Genomic DNA, 20,445 nt, shown 5'->3' on the forward strand with positions numbered 1-20,445 from the left:
GCCGGTCTTGATCTTGTTCATGTTCATCCCTATAATCTACAGCAAAGAGTACTGGCACATCAAGTATGGGTATTATATTTTCCGATCGTGGTTGAATGACCACAGAGGGAGAGGAGAGAATCAGCAGTCCTACAGGTATGATGCATTTATCTCCTATAATTCTCAGGACGAAGACTGGGTTCTGCAAGAGTTCGTGCCAAACCTGGAAACGAGAAATGCTTCAAACTCTGCCTCACCACAGAGATTTTGAGCTGTGCAAATATATCATCGACAACATCGTGGAGAGCATCTACCAGAGCAGGAAGACCATCTGTGTGATGAGCCGCAACTACCTGTACAGCGAATGGTACTCCATGGAACTGCAGCTAGCGAGCTACAGGCTCTTCCACGAGCTGAAAGATATCATCCTCCTGATCTTCTTGGAGAAGATTCCAGATGTTGAACTCTCAACCTACCACAAGAAGAGAAAGGTCATGAAAAGGAAGACCTACATCCAGTTGCCATCAGATATAGAAACTCAAAAATTGTTTTGGGTCGAAGTGAGAGAAGCCATTAAAGGCTCCAACTGGGCCAAGGAGGGGAATCCCGCTGCAGAAAGTTAAGCTTCAAGTCCTAGAAATCCGCAGTCTTACCGCAGGCCCTTAAGGCCCGATTCGGGGAAACATGGTGGCTGCCGCACTTCCCACATGTTTTGGAGTGCGCCGTTAAACTTACCGCCCTGTGTTAATTGTGAACAACTCCACCAGTGGCAGCAGAATGGCCAATGGAAGGCTACTGACTTTCAGTGGGGGAGAATGCAAATGGCCTTGCAGGACGACCACGAGCAGCTCTGGCCCTAGAAGGCCTGGCTGTAGATTGCACCAACTCGGCATGGGCGGCAGCAGCCTAGGCTGGTTGACAGGCAGCGTCAAGGGCATTGTTAGAGTGGCAGAGGTGGGAGTAGGAATGCTGTCATCCTGAGAGAGGGCAGCAGGTTCCTGCTCCCCAGACCCACTGCCACTACCCCCGGGACGGTGCCTTAACATTCCTAGCAATCTCTTGGTGGCCAGATGGCGGGGCAGCTGTGACACCCTGCAAGCCCCGTTCGACACTCGTAAAGCCAGCCATGGTGGCAGCAGTCTGAGCTTCGGTGGCAGCAAGCTGAGGCTGCACGAGAGCACTATGATACAGCGTGATCTTTCAAGTGGCGCTCCAAATGGAATGACAATGAGGTGCTGCTGCATCGAAGAGCCTGGCCATTAAGTACTGGAGAAAGCCGAGGCCAAACATGACTTGCAGTCAGACTGCACCCGATTTTGGCCCATCTGTTGAGCGATAAACCAATGAGCAGCGGGTTAGTGCTGAGTTCAGCTCTATAATCATGTAAAAGAGCACTCAGCATTAATTTGGCGTGCTACTTAAACCACTTTGTCCAGATATAGCTAAGCAGTGCTTGGCCATGACTCCGCCCGTTTTCGGGCCATATCCGATTTCTTGGCAAGTGTTCCTCAAAGCCCCTTTGGATTTAGTGGCAAGGCAGCCACTCATCTCAGAGCCCGCTGCCACGAACTTCCATCCACCTGTGACACAGTCCCTCCTTATTGTTAATCATGTCATTGCTGCTATTGACCCTGGATATGGCAAAGGTACAGACACACAACGTAAGCACAGAATAAAGCCTTAACCATCTGGCCCCCGCATGTCGGCTCACTGTCGTCTTTCCATCCAACATCTGCTTTAATCTGGGCCAGATTGATGGAGTGAACGATTCCTCGGTCCGTGGTAATCTGACACTGGTGGACATCAATCTACAGCACAAGACTGTCCACACTGGAGCCCAACAGGAGATCTCACTCACATTCCCAGCGGTCTGAGAATTGGCCGGTGTGAGAAATCCAGCAAACAAACCTTTCATATTATCCGCTAATTTTGATACAATACTGGCTTCCATGACAGGATAGCCCTGGTGCTACCCATTGCAGGTAATTCCAGCATATACCTGCAGCAACGGTGATTACATGTAATGCCCAGATACCCCTGGTGGGACAACGATTACAGGTAATGCCCAGATCCTCCTGGAGGTTCGGTGATTACAGGTAATGCCCAGATGCCCCTAGTGGGACGGTGATTACAGGTCATGCCCCGATACTGCAGGTCGGACCGTGATTACATGTAATGCCCAGATACCCCTGGTGGGACGGTGATTAGAGGTAATGCCCAGATAATTCTGTTGGGACGGTGATTACAGATAATGCCCGAATACCCCTGGTGGGACAGTGATTACAAATAATGCCCGGATGCCCCTGGTGGGACAGTGATTGCAGGTAATGCCCAGACACTCCTGGAGGGTCGGTGATTACAGGTAATGCCCAGATACCCCTGGTGGGACGGTGATTACAGGTCATGCCCCGATACTCCTGGTCCGACGGTGATTACATGTAATGCCCAGATAACCCTGGTGGGACGGTGTTTAAAGGTAATGCCCAGATAACACTGGTGGGACGGTGATTACAGATAATGCCCGAATACCCCTGGTGGGACGGTAATTACAGGTAATGCCCAGATACTCATGGTGGGACGGTGATTACAGGTAATGTCCAGATACCCCTGGTGGGACGGTGATTACAGGTAATGCCCAATACCCCCGGCTCTCTGTGGCATGAAGAACGCTGTCAGCCCCAGGGATTTCCTCAGACGTTTGTGAGCTGTCCCCCGCCCACCATGGAAAATGGCCCTCCCGCCTGGTGCACAGCGATTCAGCCACAGATTAAGAGGCTACAGCCCATCGAGGACCGAGCATTTGGGCGGCAGCTCACCAGCGCGGCTTCCACATCTCTGGGGTCCGAATAATGGAGGAGAGGCTGCCGAGACTGCAGCAGCGAAATCAGCCCAAGGCAATGATTAATTTGTAACTGTCACTGCTGACAGAGGCAGGACAGAACCAGTGCCCTCAGCCCCTGTACATTTATAGCACTGCACTGTCTATCTGACGCCAACGAGTTGCAGCTTTCACTGACAATGGGGAATATGACACTGATCTCCACACACCCATCTCTGTGTTACAAAAATATTTTAAAAGACTTGCATTTCTATACCAGCTTTCACCACCTCAGGACGTCCCAAAACACTTCACAGCCAAGGAAGAACTATTTGAAGTGCAGTTACTGCTGTTATGCAGGAAACGCGGCAGCCAATTTGCGCACAGCATTCTCCCACATACAGCAATGTGAAATGGCCAGATAATCTGTTTTTTTATGCATGTTGATTGAGGGATAAATATTGGCCCAGGACACCAGGGAGAATGCCCATGCTCTCCTTCGAATAGTGGCCGTGGGATCATTTACATCCAACTGAGAGAGCAGTTTTACGTCTCATCCGAAAGACAGTACTTCCTCTCTGATAGTGCAACGCTCCCTCAGTACTTCCCCCCCAACAGTGCAGCGCTCCCACAGTACTTCCAATCTGACGGTGCAGCGCTCTATCAGTACTGCCCCTCCGACTGTGCAGCGTTCCGTCAGTACTGCCCCTCCGACAGTGCAGCTCTCCCTCAGTACTGACCCTCCAATATTGCAGCGCTCCCTCAGTGTGGCCCCTCTGAAAGTGCAGCACTCCTTCACTGCTGACCCTCTGACATTGCAGCGCTCCCAGTACTGACACTCCAACAGTGCAGTGCTCCGTCAGTACTGCTCCTCCGACAGTGCAGTGCGCCCTCAGTACTGCCCCTCCGACAGTGCAGCTTTCCCTCAGTACTGCCTCTCTGACAGTGCAGCGCTCCCTCAGTACCACCCCTCCGACAGTGCAGCACTCCCTCAATAACGCCCCACCAACAGTGCAGCGCTCCCTCAGTACTGCCCCTACGACAGATCTAGGGACCTGTGTGTGACAGCGTGGCTTGACGCACTGCTTGAAATCGCAAGGGACCCTGCCTCGATATTTATAAAATAGTTCTCTGTTTAGATTGTGCCGTATTCCCTTTCAGGACGCTGGACAGGAGGGTGGGCAGTACAAGGCTTCAGACTGTAGGAATAGTCAATGGACTGGTCAGGTGGGCAGAACAGAGGCAAATGGAATTCCATCCGGAGAAGTGTGAAATAATGCATTTGGGGAGGGCTAACAAGGCAAGGGAATGCACATTAAATGGTAGGAGGTTGAGAAGTACAGAAGATGAGAGGGTCCTTGCAGTGCAGGTTCACAGATCCCTGAAGGTAGCAGGACAGGTATATGTTGTGCTTAAGAAAGCATAAGGCATACTTTCCTTTATTAGCCGAGGCATAGAATATAAGAACAGGGAGGTTATGCTTGAACTGTATAAAACACTAGTTATGCCGCAGCTAGATTATTGTGTGCAGTTCTGGTCACCACATTACAGGAAGGATGTGATTGCTCAAAAAAGGGTGTGGAGGAGATTTACAAGGACGTTGCCTGGGCTGGGGAATCCCAATGTCCTGTTACTGTCTCCTTAATAATGGACTCCAAAATTTTACCTACCACAGATGTTAGGCTCACCGGTCAATACTTTCCAGCCTTATGTCTGCTGCCCTTTTGAAATAAGTGTGTTACATTAGCAGTTTTCCAGTCTGCCGGGACCTTTGCCGTGTCCAGGGAGTTTTGGAAAATTATTACCAATGCATTCATAATCCCTACCGCTGCTTCCCTCAAGACCCTAGGATGTAAGCCATCAGGTCCAGGTGATTTATCCGCCTTGCGTCCCATTATTTTAACGAGTACCACTTCCTTAGTGATTTTGATCGTGTTTAGCTCCTCCCCCCTTTTAGCCCCCTGTTTGTCCAGTGTTGGGATATTCTTAGTTTATTCTACTGTAAAGACTGATATAAAATATTCATTCAGTGTTTTTGCCATCTCCATATTTCTCACCATTAAGTTCCCGGCCTCATCCTCTAAGCGACCAACTTTTACTTTAGCCACCCTTTTTCTTTTTATGTAACTATAAAAACTCTTACCATCTTTTTAAATATTTTTTGCTAATTTACTTTCATAATCTATCTTCCCTTTCTTAATCAATCTTTTTGTTATTTTTTGCTGTCTTTTAAAATTTTCCCAATCCTCGATCCTCCCACTATATTTGGCTACCGTATATGCCCGTGTTTTTAGTCGAATACTATCCTTAGTTGCTTTACTTAGCCACGGATGGCTGTCTTTTCTTTTACACACTTTTCTTCTCAGTGGAATATATTTTTTTTGGATGTTGTAAAATAACTCCTTAAATGTACACCACTGATCATGTATCGTCTTACCCTTTTATCTATTTTCCCAATCCACTCTACCCAATTAAGCTCTCATAACTTCATAGTCTCATTTATTCAAGCTTAGCACGCTTGCTTGAGAACCAACCTTCACATCCTCTAATTGAATATGGAATTCAACCATGTTATGGTCACTCATTCCAAGGGGGTCCCTTACTAGGACATTTTAAATTAATCCTGTCTCGTTACACAGGACCAGATCTAAGGTTGCTTGCCCCCTGGTCGGTTCAGTTACATACTGCTCAAGAAACCCATCCCTAACACATCAATGAACTCATCCACATGGCAGCCCTGCCCAATTTGATTTGTCCAATTAATATGATAGTTAAAATCCCCCATAATTATAGATGTTCCCTTACTACACGCCTCAACTATATCCTGATTGATACTCCCTCCAAACGAGTTTCCACTGTTCGGAGGCCTATTGACTACGCCCACTAATGCTTTTTTCCCCTTATTATTCCTTATCTCCACCCAAACTGTTTCATTATCCTGAACTTTTGACCCAATATCATTTCTCTGTATTACAGTGATTGCTTCCTTTATTAACATAGCCACACCACCTTCCTGCCTTTCCTTCCTGATCGTTAAATAGCCTGGTATGTTTAATTCCCAGGCATTGTCAACCTGCATCCATGTTTCTGTAATGGCCACAAGATCATACCCATATGTACTTATTTGTGCCATTAACTCGTCTATTTTGTTACGAATGCTACGTGCATTCAGATAGAGAACTTTCAAATATGTTTTGTGACACTTAGTTCCTCCTTTTGCCCTTTTTATTACCTTACCTTTTACTCCATACCTTCTGCCCCTTCCTGACACGTTCTGGTTTTTAATTTCCCCACTGCTACCTAAGTCTATGACCTTCTTTGTTGTCATTTTTATTATTTGCTCTCTAGGAACCTCCCCCCCACTAGTTAGTTTAAAGCCCTCCCTGCAGCCCTAGTTATATGATCCGCCAGGACTCTAGTCACGGCACTGGCCAAGTGAAGCCTGTCCCAACGGAACATCTCCCTCCTGCCCCAGTACTGGTGCCAGTGTCCCAGGAAGCAAAACCCATTTCTACCACACCAGTCTTTGAGCCACGCATTTAACTCTCTAATTTTATTTGTCCTAGCCAAATTCGCTCGTGGTACAGGTAGATTATTACCCTTGTGGTTCTGCTTTTTAATTTGGCTACTAGCTGCTCAAACTCCCTCAGCAGAAACTCCTTCCTTGTCCTATCTATGCCGTTGGTAACAACATGGACCACGACCACTGTATCCTCCCCCTCCCACTCCAAGTTTCTCTCCAGTCCAGAGGAGATGTCCTTAACCCTGGCACCGGGCAGGCAACACAGCCTTCGGGACTCTCGCTCTTGGCTGCTAAAAACTCTATCTATCCCCCTAACGATACTATCACCTAGCACTACAACATGTCTTTTCACTCCCCCCACTTGAATGGCCCCCCGCTCCACGGTGCTGTGGCCAGGTTGCTCATCCTCCCAACAGTTCCTGTTCCCATCCTCACAGGGAGTAAGAGCCTCGAACCTGTTGGACAAGTGCAAGGGATGCGGCTCCTTCAACACTCCCTCTTGGATCCCCGTACCTGCCTCACTTCTAGTCACACCAATCTGACCCTGGCCACGGACTACATCTGAATTAATTAATCTAATTGGTGTGACTACCTTGTGATACACAGAGTCCAGGTAACTCTCCCCCTCCCTGATGTGTCTCAGTGTTTGAAGCTCAGACTCCAGCTCTTCAACACGGAGCCGTAATTCCTCGAGCAGCCAACACTTACTGCAAGTGTGATCACCGTGAGCATCAATGGTGTCCACCAGCTCCCACATATTGCAGCAGCAACACATCACCTGATCTCCCATTCTATGTAAGTAATTAAATGTATTAATATTATTCTTAAATACCCTCTGCCCCGATTCTAGATGATGCATATCACACCTTAAAAACTATAAACCAAAAAGATTTAAGCTTAAAAAGGGAGAAATACTTACCAAAAAATCACTTACCCGCTTTCTGGTGACTTCACACTTGGATTACTTTTTACCTCTATCCTTCCCTCCGAGTTCCCAGACTGGAGCCTGGTAGGCCTTACCTGGTCTCTGGGACTTTTATAGCCCCGCTGCTGTCGCTGAATTCCCGCTGACGCTCAGAGCCCTTACCTGGGTCTCTGGGACTTCTATAGCCCCACTGCTGCCGCTGAATTCCCGCCGACGCACTGAGGCCTTACCTGGGCTCTGGACTTTTATAGCCCCGCTGCTGCCGCTGAGTTCCCGCCGACGCACTGAGGCGTTACCTGGTCACTGGGACTTTTATAGCCCCGCTGCTGCCGCTGAATTCCCGCCGACGCATTGATGCCTTACCTGGTCTCTGGGACTTGTGTAGCCCCGCTGCTGCTGCTGAAACATCCGCCGATGCACTGAGGCCTTACCTGGTCTCGGGGACTTTTATAGCCCCGCTGCTGCGGCTGAAACATCCGCTGATACACTGAGGCCTTACCTGGTCACTGGGACTTTTATAGCTCCACTGCTGCCGCTGAGTTACCGCCGACGCTCTGAGGCCTTAGCTGGTCTCTGGGGCATATATAGCCCCGCTGCTGACGCTGAGTTCCCCCCGACGCACTGAGGCCTTGCCTGGGCTCTGGGAATTTTATAGCCCCGCTGCTGCCGCTGAATACCCGCCGATGCATTGAGGCCTTACCTGGGCTCTGGGACTTTTATAGCCCCGCTGCTGCCGCTGAGTTCCCCCCGAAGCACTGAGGCCTTACCTGGGCTCTGGGACTTTTATTGCCCCGCCGCTGCCGCTAAATTCCCGCCGATGCACTAACGCCTTACCTGGTCTCTGGGACTTTTATGCACTCGCTGCTGCCGCTGAGTTCCCCCCCAACGCACTGAGGCCTTACCTGGGCTCTGGGACTTTTATAGCCCCGCTGCTGCCGCTGAATTCCCCCCGACGCACTGACGCCTTACCTGGGCTCTGGGACTTTTTATGCCCCGCTGCTGCCTCTAAATTCCCGCCAATGCATTGAGGCCTTACCTGGGCTCTGGGACTTTTATAGCCCCGCTGCTGCCGCTGAATTCCGGCCGACGCAATGCGGCCTTACCTGGTCTCTATGACTTTTATAGCCCCGCTGCGGCCGCTGAGTTCCCGCCGACACAATGAGGCCTTACCTGGTCTCTTGGACTTTGATAGTCCCGCTGCTGCCGGTGAGTTCCCGCCAACGCTCTGAGGCCTTACCTGGTCTCTGGGAATGTTATAGCCCCGCTGCTGCCACTGAGATCCCCCCGACGTACTGAGGCCTTACCTGGGCTCTGGGAATTTTATAGCCCCGCTGCTGCCGCTGAATTCCCGCCGATGCACTGAGGCCTTTCCTGGGCTCTGGGACTTTTATAGCCCCGCTGCTGCCGCTGAAACCCCCGCCGACGCAATTTACCGCTCACTCTCCCTCCCTCTAGCCCACACCGGCTCTCTCCAGCTCACTCCTGCTCACTCCAGCACCCTCCAGCATTCTTCTGCACACTCCAGCTCCCCCAGCCCCCACAGCACTCTCATGCTCACTCGAGCTCCCCCAGCACTCTCCTGCTCACTCGAGCTCCCCCAGCTACCCCAGCACTCTCCTGCTCACTCGAGCTCCCCCAGCTCCTGCAGCACTCTCCCACTCATTTTAGCTCACCCTAGCTCACTGCAGCTCAATCGAGCTCATTCCAGCTGCCCCAGCACTCTCCAGCTCACTCCAGCTCACCTTAGCTCACTCTACCACACCTTAGATCAGTCTACCTTACTTTAGCACACTCCATGATTCCCCAGCTCACTTCAGCTCACTCCAGCACTCCCCAGCACACTCCAGCTCTCTCCAGCACTCTCCAGCGCTCTCCAGCTCACTCCAGCTCACTCATAAGAACATACGAATTAGGAAGAGGAGTAGGGCATACGGCCCCTCGAGTCTGTTCAAACATTCAGTAAGATCATGGCTGTTCATCATCATTTCTGCACTCTCTCGCACTCTCCAGCACCCTCCCATGCACTCCTGCTCCCCTCCACTCGCGCACTCACACCCACACTCACTTCAGCTCTCCCGCTCACTCCTACACTCACTCCAGCTCTCCCGCTTACTCCTACACTCACTCCAGCTCTCCCGCTCACTCCGACACTCACTCCAGCTCTCCTGCTCACTCCCGCACTCACTCCAGCTATCCCGCTCTCTCTCACACTCACTCCAGCTCTCCTGCTCACTCCTGCACTCCCCCACTCACTCCAGCACTCCCCCTTACTGTTGTCATCTGCTCAATCTTCTGGCATGGACCCCCCTGACTGGCATTGAGAGGCTTGAGTTATGAGAGCGGAATTGAGTAGAGTGGATTGGGAAAATAGATTAAAGGGTAAGACGATACATGATCAGTGGTGTACATTTAAGGAGTTATTTTACAACTTCCAAAAAATATATATTCCACTGAGAAGAAAAGGATGTAAAAGAAAAGACAGCCATCCATGGCTAAGTAAAGAAATTAAGGATAGTATTCGACTAAAAAAAATGGCATATATGGTAGCCAAATCTAGTGGGAGGACACAGGATTGGGAAAACTTTAAAAGACAGCAAAAAATAACGAAAAGATTGATTAAGAAAGGGAAGATAGATTATGAAAGTAAATTAGCAAAAAATATAAAAACAGCTAGTAAGAGTTTTTATAGTTATATAAAGGAAAATGGGTGGCTAAAGTAAATGTTAGTCCCTTAGAGGATGAGACCGGGAAATTAATGGTGGGAAATATGGAGATGGCAAAAACACTGAATGAATATATGATATCAGTCTTTACAGTAGAAGACACCAATAATATCACAACACTGGACAAACAGGATGCTAAAGGGAGGGAGGAGCTAAACACGATCAAAATCACTAAGGAAGTGGTACTCGGTAAAATAATGGGACTCAAGGCGGATAAATCACCTGGACCTGATGGCTTACATCCTAGGTTCTTGAGGGAAGTGGCGGTAGGGATTGTGGTTGCATTGGTAATAATTTTCCAAAACTCCCTGAACTCGGCAAAGGTCCCGGCAGACTGGAAAACTGCTAATGTAACACCCTTATTTAAAAAGGGCAGTAGACTGAAGGCTGGAAACTATAGTCCGGTTAGCCTAACATCTCTGGTAGATAAAATTTTGGAGCCCATTATTAAGGAGACAGTAACAGGACATTTGGATAATCATAATTTAATAGGACAAATTCAGCATGGTTTTATGAAGGGAAGTCATGTTTGACAAATTTGCTGGAGTTTTTTGAGGAAGTAACATTTAGGGTGGATAAAGGGGAACCAGCGGACGTCGTGTATTTGGACTTCCAAAAGGCATTTGACAAGGTGCCACACAAAAGATTATTGCTTAAGATAAAAAATCACGGGATTTGGAGTAATATTCTGGCATGGATAGAGGATTGGCTATCGAACAGAAGGCAGAGATTTGGGATAAATGGTTCCTTCTCAGACTGGCAATCAGTAACTAGTGGTGTTGCGCAGGGGTCAGTGCTGGGTCGCCAACTCTTTACAATCTATATTAACGATTTGGAGGAGGGGACCGAGTGTAAAATATCAAAGTTTGCAGATGATACTGAAATAAAGAGTAGATTTGCCTTTCTAAATCTAGGCTTTATTAACTTTAAAAATCCAGTAGCACATCTTTCAACACCCAATCCCAACCAAGGCTGTAGAGAACTGAATTTAAGATGGCCACCACAAATCACATGACATCAACTACCAATGAGTTTACAGCATATATCTCAAGGTAAGAAACAAACAACCAATTACAATACTTCTTACTAAACATAAAGTATAATCACCACCTTCACCCCTCCTTTTAAAATATACTCCAACCTAAATAACCTTTACAATTTATAATTAATTATTTACAACTAAAACAATACAAATATAATATTTCAACAATTTTAAGACATTACTATCAATGTAAAAGTCCATTTTCAGTCGGTCGACTGGATATCTTATTCGTGTCGACCTTCTTAACCCTGGTGAAATTCCTTGCCCTCCCACACCAGGAGGCACAGAAGTATCTTCTGCAGGAAGGCTATCCATATCCCGATTATCAACGGTTTCCAGGTTGGAAATCCCATCAGGAGGTAAACTGGGACGGTCATGAACATCCATCGAAGGCTGACTAATAGAAGTATAATTATCTGCAATAGGATTGGAAATATTCGTAGTATCTGTAACGAAATCCACATGATCTGAATCATGACTATTGTTAATATCCTCAGAAGAGGGCTGGCCACGACAAGGAGCCAAGTCTTTAATTAAAACAGTACTTTCTTTCCCATCTTGGAATCGAATATGAGCATATTGGGAATTTGCCTGCAACAGCTCCACCTCCTCCACTAAAGGATCATATTTTTACAATCTAACATGGCGTCGAAGCAGCACAGGTCCCTGCATAGTAAGCCATGAAGGTACCGAATATCCCGTAGTAGATCTCCGTGGATAGTTAAAGAGCCTTTCATGGGGGGTCACATTAGTAGCCATTGAAAGCAATGATCTAATGGAATGCAGGGCATCAGACAGTACCATTTCCCACTGTGTATTCTTAAGGTTCCGGGATGTCAAAGCCAACATAACTGCCTTCCAGATCACCCCAATGTATCGTTCACACTGTCCATTACCCTGGGGATTACACGGGGTAGTTCTACTAGTAGAGATTCCCCGACTCTGAAGGTATTCCTTCAACTGGGAAGACATAAAAGAACTTCACTGATCCGAATGGATATACGCAGGCATCCCAAAAATAACAAAAAGTTGAGTCAGACATTTGATAACTGTAGCAGCTGATACATCTGTGCAAGGAAAAGCAAAAGGGAACCTTGAAAACTCATCCACAACAGTAAATATATATCGATTTTGAGTCATTGAAGGAAGAGGCCCCTTAAAATCAATACTCAAACGTTCAAAAGGAGAAGTAGCATTTATAAGATGAGCTCGTTGAGGCTTAAAGCAATTCGGTTTACACCGAGCACAGATAGAACATGATGAAGTCATCCGCTTGATGTCTTCAACTGAAAAGGGCAAATTCTTACTGCGTACGAAGTGTATCATCCTCGTAACCCCAGGATGGCATAAGGCATTGTGAAGATTAATAAGCGTTACTCCGTGAATCACAGAACAATAAGCCCTCGACAGCGCATCAGCAGCAACATTATCCTTCCCCGGACGATAAACTATATCAAAATGGTAGCATGCCAACTCAATCCTTCACCTCATTATTTTATCATTCTTGATCTTTCCAAAATGTTTGACATCATACATAAAGGACACAGATTTTTGGTCAGTTACCAACGTAAAATGTCGCCCCGATAAATAATGTCTCCATTTACGCAGTGCTTCTACTATTGCATACGCCTCTTTCTCTATTGAAGAATGTGTTTTTGCACTATTGTTCAAGGTACGTGAGAAAAAGGGCACAGGTCTTCGATTTTGGTTCAGAGTAGCCCCAATTGCAAAATCAGAAGCGTCCGTCTCAATCACAAAGGGAACCTGCTCATCAATAGAATGCACAACTGCTCCAAGGATATCCTTTTTAAAATTATCAAAACACATCCTGGCCTCCCATGATAGAGGATATGTCGTAACCCGAATAAGGGGCTGGATCTTCTGTGAAAAATTTGCAATCCAATTAGAATAATAAGAAAACAGTCCAACAACTCGTTGCAAAGCCTTAGAATTAGTAGGACAAGGTAAACCAATCAATGGTCGCAGACGTTCTGGATCTGGTTTAATCTTGTTTCCCGAGATAATATACCCCAGTAGATTTACATCAGTGGTCGAAAAGAAACACTTCTCTTTATTGAAAGTTAAACCAACTCTTTCCGCAGCTTGAAGGAATTTTTCTAAATTAGAATCATGCTCCACCCTTGATTTGCCACACACCGTGATGTCATCTAAGTATGAAAAGGTGTCAGAGAGAGTGTTATCACTTATAAAAGCATCCATTGCCCGTTGAAAACAAGCAACACCATTAGTAACACCAAATGGTGTTCAGCAAAACTGATGCAGCTTTCCGCCAGCCTCCAAGGCCGTATATGGTTGATCCCTCTTAACAATAGAAATCTGATGATAAGCACTCTTTAAGTCAATAGTGCTAAAAACCTTATACTGAGATACTTTGTTGATAAGCTCATCAATCTTAGGCAAAGGGTATGCATCTAATTGAGTATACCTATTAATAGTTTGTGAGTAGTCTATCACCATTCGTTTCTTATGTCTCTCGTTAGTGGTGACAACTACCTGTGCCCGCCAAGGCGAACAACTAGGTTCAATGATTCCTTCCAATAAAAGACATTGAACTTCAGAATTAATAAATTCTCTATCCTGACTGCTATACCTTCTTGACTTGGTAGCAATTGGCTTACAATCCGGCATCAAATTGGAAAAAAGTGATAATGGAGAAATGGATAAAGAGGTTAATCCACAAATAGATAAAGGTGACTTAGTCCCTCCAAACGAAAGACTGAGAGACTCGTGTAATTGAAGCACATCATGACCAATCAAAATATCCGCACAGAGATTAGGCAAAACACATAGGCGTATATCAGTATACGTATTACCTAGAAGAATCAATTTCACAAGGCAACAACCAGCTGCTTGTGAAGTGAGAGTCGTCTGAGCCATACACACCTGATAAGTTACAGGCGAAATTTTCAAACTCTTCTCCTTCGCAAGCTGAAGACTTATAAAGCTCTCGGTACTGCCCGTATCTATAAGGACCTTCACTTCTAACCCATTAACTTTGGCCGTACCTATAGCTTTGTTTAGGCCATGAGCAAATGCAGCAGAAATTGATGCAATAAACGCCCTATCTAAAGGCTGAATAGTCGCAGAGGAGGTAATTGAACCTGATGATTTACAAACACGTGCATAATGACCTCTCTTGCCGCATTTACTACACACAGCCTCCCGAGCAGGACACTTCAGACGAGGGTGCCGGACATTCCCACAAAAATAACACTTCTGAATCCTGGAGGCAAGAGCCGCCGAAGTAGAAACTGTTTCAGAATCTAGTAAACCACTCCTATTAAGTCCACATAATTCCTTTTCGTCCGGAACTGCCGAAACCACAGTCGCAGGCCGATTAAAAAGAGCATAAGAATCCGAACTTCTCTGAGCCACATCCAATGTTGAGGCTTGCACGAAAGCAATCTTGAGAACCAAAGTCTTATTTTCTAACAACCGCTGACGAATTGATCTGGACAGTAATCCATAAATAAAAGCATCCTGTACCGATTCTTCCTTATATTCTTCTGCCGTCACGGCCTTATAATTACAGTGAGCACAAAGGCGCTGAAGTGCTTGTAAATAAGCATCCAAAGATTCTCCCACCTGCTGCCTACGGGCAGACAGAAGGTGACGTGCAAATACCTCATTCTTTGGTTTAACAAAAATCTTTTCCAATGTAGAAGTAGCCAATTCGTAAGTTTCACGGTCCAAAATATACTTATACACAACTGGAGCAATGTAGTTGATCAGCATATTCAGCATCAATCCATCCTGGGGTCAGAGTGTAAAGCTCCTCTCATACATTCGAATCAATCCCTCCCGGGGTCCAGAGTGTAAATCTCCTCTCACACATCAAATCAATCCATCCTGGTGTCAGAGTTTAAAGCTCCTATCACACATTCCAATCACTCCCTCCCGGGATCAGTGTGTAAATCTCCTCTCACACATTCCAATCAATCCCAGTCGGGGTCAGAGTGTAAAGCTCCTCTCACACTTTCAAATCAATCCCTCCCGGGGTCAAAGTGTAATGATCCTCTCACACTGAATAATCAATCCCTCCCGGGGTCAGAGTGTAAAGCTCCTCACAGACATTCCAATCAATCACTCCCGAAATCAGAGTGTAAAGATCCTCTCACACATTCCAATCAATCCCTCCCGTGGTCAGAGTGTAAAGATCCTCTCACACATTCCAATCAATACCTTACGTATTCAGATTGTAAAGCTCCTCTCACACATTCCAATCATCCCTCCTGGGGTCAGAGTGTAAAGCTCCTCTCACACATTCGAATCAATCCCTCCCGTGGTCAGAGTGCAAATCTCCTCTCACACTGTCCAATCAATCCCTGCCAGGTCAGAGTGTAAAGCTCCTCTCACACATATCAATCTATCTCTCCCATGGTCAGAGTGTAAAGCTCTTCTCACACATTACAATCAATCCCTCCCGGGTTCAGAGTGCAAAGCTCCTCTCACACATTGCAATCAATCCCTCCCGGGGTCAGCGTGTAAAGCTCCAATCACACATTCCAATCATTCGCTCCCGAGGTCAGAGTGTAAAGCTCTACTCACACTGTCCAATGAATCCCTCCCGGGGTCAGAGTGTAAAGATCCTCCCACACTGTCCAATCAATCCATCTCAGGGTCAGAGTGTAAAGCTCCCCTCACACATTCCAATCAAACCCTCACGGGGTCAGAGTGTAAAGCTCCTCTCACACATTCCAATCAATCCCGCCCGGGGTCAGAGTGTAAAGCTCCACTCACACATTCCAATCAATCCCTCCCGTGGTCAGAGTGTAAAGCTCCTCTAACACTGTGCAATCAATCCCTCCCGGGGTCAGAGTGTATAGATCCTCTCACACTAACCAATCAATCCCTCCCGAGGTCAGAGTGTAAAGCTCCTCTCACACATTCCAATCAATCACACCCGGGGTCAGAGTGTAAAGCTCCTCTCACACATTCCAATCAATACCATCCGTGGGCAGAGTGTAACGTTCTTCTCACACATTACAATCAATCCCTCCCGGGTTCAGAGTGTAAAGCTCCTCTCACACATTGCAATCAATCCCTCCCGGGTTCAGAGTGTAATTCTCCTCTCACACACTGCAATCAAATCCTCCCAGGGTCAATGTGTAAAGCTCCTCTCACACATTCCAATCAATCCCTCCCGGGATCAGAGTGTAAAGCTCGTCTCACACATTGCAATCAATCCAACCCGGGGTCAGAGTGTAAAGCTCCTCTCACACATTGCAATCAATCACTCCCGGGTTCAGAGTGTAAAGCTTCTCTCACACATTCAAATCATTCCATCCTGGGGTCAGAGTGTAAAGCTCCTCTCACGCGTTCCAATCAAACCATCCCGGAGTCAGAGTGTAAATCTATTCTCAAACATTTCAATCAATCCCCCCCGGGGTCAGAGTGTAAATCTCCTCTCACACATTCCAATCAATCCCTCCCGGGGTCAGAGTGTAAAGCTCCTCTCACACATTCCATTCAATCCCACCTGGGGTCAGTGTGTAAAGCTCCTCTCACAGTGCCCAATCAAACCCGGTCGGGGTCAGAGTGTAAAGCCCCTCACAGGCATTCCAATCAATCCCTCCCAAAGTCAGAGTGTAAAGCTCCTCTCACACTGTCCAATTAATCCCTCCCGGGGTCAGAATGTAAAGCTCCTCCTACACATTCCAATCAATCCCTCGCGGGGTCAGAGTATAATGCTCCTCTCACACATTCCAATCAATCCCTCCCGGGGTCAGAGTGTAAAGCTCCCCTCACATATTAGAATCAATCACTCCCGGGGTCAGAGTATAAAGCTCCTCTCACACATTCCAATCAATCCCTCCCGGGGTCAGACTGTAAAGCTCCCCTCACACATTCCAATCAATCCGCCCCGGGGTCAGAGTTTACAGCTGCTCTCACACATTCCAATCAATCCCTCCCGGGGTCAGAGTGTGAAGCTTCCCCCCACACTGTCCAATCAACCCCCGTCGGGGTCAAAGTGTAAAGCTCCTCTCACACATTCCAATCAATCCCACCCGGGGCCAGAGTGTAACGCTCCCCTCACACATTCCAATCAATCCCTCCCGGTGTCAGAGTGTAAAGCTCCTCTCACACATTCCAATCAATCACGCCCGGGGTCAGAGTGTAAAGCTCCCCTCACACATTCCAATCAATCACTCCCGGGGTCAGAGTGCAAAGCTCCTCTAACACATTCCAATCAATCCCTCCCGGTGTCAGAGTGTAAAGCTCTTCTCACACTGTCCAATAAATCAATCCCGGCGTCAGAGTGTAAAGCTCCTCCCACACTGTCCAAACAATCCCTCCTGGGGTCAGAGTGTAAAGCTCCTCTCACACATTCCAATCAATCCCTCCCGGGGTCAGAGTGTAAAGCTCCTCTCACACTTTCCAATTAATCCCTCCAGGGGTCAGAGAGTAATGCTCCTCTCACACTGTCCAATCAATCCCGGTAGGGGTCAGAGTGTAAAGCTCCTCTCACACTGTCCAATCAATCCCTCCCGAAGGCAGAGTGTAAAGCTCCTCTCACACATTTCAATCAATCCCTTCCGTGGTCAGAGTGCAAAGCTCCTCGCACACCTTCCAATCAATCCCTCCCTGGGTCAGAGTGTAAATCTCCTCTCACACTGTCCAATTAATCACTCCCGGGGCCAGAGTTTAAAGCTGCTCTCACACATTCCAATCAATACCTCCCGGGGTCAGAGTGTAAAGCTCCTCTCACACTGTCCAATCAATACCTCCCAGGGTCAGAGTGTAAAGCTCCCCTCACACATTCCAATCACTCCCTCCCGGGGTCAGAATGTAAAGCTCCTCTCACACTGTCCAATCAATCCCTCCCAGGGTCAGATTGTAAAGCTACTCTCAAACATTCCTATCAATACCTCCCACGGTCAGCGTGTAAAGCTCCTCTCACACATTCGAATCAATCCCTCCCGTGGTCAGAGTGTAAGTCTCCTCTCACACTGCCAAATCAATCCCTCCCAGGGTCAGAGTGTAAAGCTCCTCTCACACATTCCAATCACTCCCTCCCGGGGTCAGAGTGTACAGCTGCTCTCACACATTCCAGTCAATCCCTCCCGGGGTCAGAGTGTGAAGCTCCTCTCACACATTCCAATCAATCCCTCCCGGGGTCAGTGTATAAAGCTCTTCTCACACATTCCAATAAATCCCTGCCGGTGTCAGAGTGTAAAGCTCCTCTCAAACATTCCAATCAATCCCTCCCGGGGTCAGAGTGTAAAGCTCCTCTCACACATTCCAAACAATCCCTCCCGGGGTCAGAGTGTAAAGCTCCTCTCACACATTCCAAACAATCCCTCCCGGGGTCAGAGTGTAAAGCTCTTCTCACACTGTCCAATCAATCCCTCCCGGGGTCCCGGGGAGACTCACATACTCCTCAACTCTTGGGTCTAGTGTGGTGGACTATACAACCACTGACCTGGACCCCTGCGATATCAACTCATTCACTGTCAGGCAGCAATCCCTCCTCTCAGACCATAACCAAATAAATATGTACCTTAAACTTTCTGCCCAAACTACAGACACAAAAAAGGAACCCAGTAAGCTCCATAAAATAAACCAGACATACAGATGGGCCCCAGACAGTGGAGAAAAATTCATCACAGCACTAAAGTCACCTGATCTCTCAACTAAAATATCAAAATTTAAAGAAAACCCATACGAGATCACCAGAGATGGTGTAAACATGGCCATAGAGGATATAAATATGATCTTCCATGAGGCAGCTGTAAAAGCCGACCTTGTGAAACAGAAGAAGAAGCATCACAAAAGACAAAATAAAAATAAGAAATGGTTTGACCACGAATGCAAAAATGCCAGAAAAGACCTGAGAAAAATATAAAACCAAAAGCATCGCCAACCAAACAATCCGGACCTACGTACTAGATACAATGAAACCCTCAAAAGATATAAACACACCATTAGGAACAAAACACAAAACTATACCCACAAAATACTCGAAGAAATTGAAAACTCCACCAATCCAAAACAATTCTGGGAAATGTGGAATAACCTGAGTACAACACAATTGCAAGCATTACCAATCCAAGATGGCGACATCTGGAGAACACATTTTGAAAACCTCTGCAAAGACATCCCAATAAACGAAACAAACCCAAGTCAACATCAGGTCACAGAAAAACTCCACACATTAGAAGCAACAATTAAAGACAACCAAAACCCTCTAGACTCCCCAATCACATGGAAAGAAGTGGCCACAAAAACAAAATCTCTCCACCTAAAGAAATCCTGTGGCCCAGACAACATCAAAAATGAAATGCTCAAGTTCAGCAATATGGAGGTGCAGGGTGCGGTACTCAAATTATTCAACATCATATTACGTTCAGGCTGTTTTCCCGATATCTGGTGCCAAGGACTAATCTCCCCCATATATAAAAGTGGAAACAAATCAGACCCAAATAACTACCGCGGCATCTGTGTCAACAGTTGTCTAGGGAAGTTATTCTGCAGTATTCTAAATAGTAGATTACTTGATTTTCTTAACAAACATAATATCCTCAGAAAAAAACAAATAGGCTTTCTTCCAAAACACCGCACCGACGACCATATCTATACCCTTCACACCCTCATTGAAAAACATAGACACCAAACAAAAAATGGGAAAATATTCGCCTGTTTCATCGACTTCAAGAAAGCCTTTGACTCTATATGGCACGAAGGGCTCTATTATAAACTTCTTCAGTGTGGAATAGGGGCAAAGTCTATGACCTTATTAAATCAATGTATCTGAAAAACAAATGCGGGGTCAAAATTGGAGACAAACGCACCGATTTCTTCACCCAGAGAAGAGGCGTCCGGCAGGGCTGCAATTTGAGCCCGACCCTGTTCAACATATACATAAATGAATTAGCAGACATGCTGGAGCAAAGCGAGTCACCAGGTCTCCGTCTCCTGGATGGAGAAGTGAAATCCCTGTTCTATGCGGACGACCTGGTTCTGCTGTCTCCCACAGAACAGGGATTACAGCAACAACTAGAACTACTCGACAAATACTGCCAAAATTGGGCTCTAACAGTAAATCTAAAAAAAAACAACATCATGATTTTTCAAAAAAGGCCCAGATGTCAGGAAAACAAATACCAGTTTACCCTCAGTGATACCACTATAGGACACACTATGAGCTACACCTACCTTGGTCTAACTATTACAGCATCAGGGAGCTTCAGCATAGCAGTGAATGCACTAAAAGAAAAAGCCCGAAGAGCCCTATATGCAATAAAAAGAAAATTCTACAACATCCAAATCCCAATCAAAATCTGGCTCAAAATATTTGACAGCATAATCCTGCCCATTGCACTGTACGGTAGTGAATTATGGGGCCCGCTAAATCACCAAAGCTACACTAAATGGGAAAAACAGACAATAGAAGCCCTACATGCAGAATTCTGC

This window comes from Somniosus microcephalus, unplaced genomic scaffold (assembly GCF_052327205.1).
Source record: "Somniosus microcephalus isolate GS21.2 unplaced genomic scaffold, FLI_Smic_1.0 unresolved_chr8, whole genome shotgun sequence".
Taxonomy (NCBI): domain Eukaryota; kingdom Metazoa; phylum Chordata; class Chondrichthyes; order Squaliformes; family Somniosidae; genus Somniosus; species Somniosus microcephalus.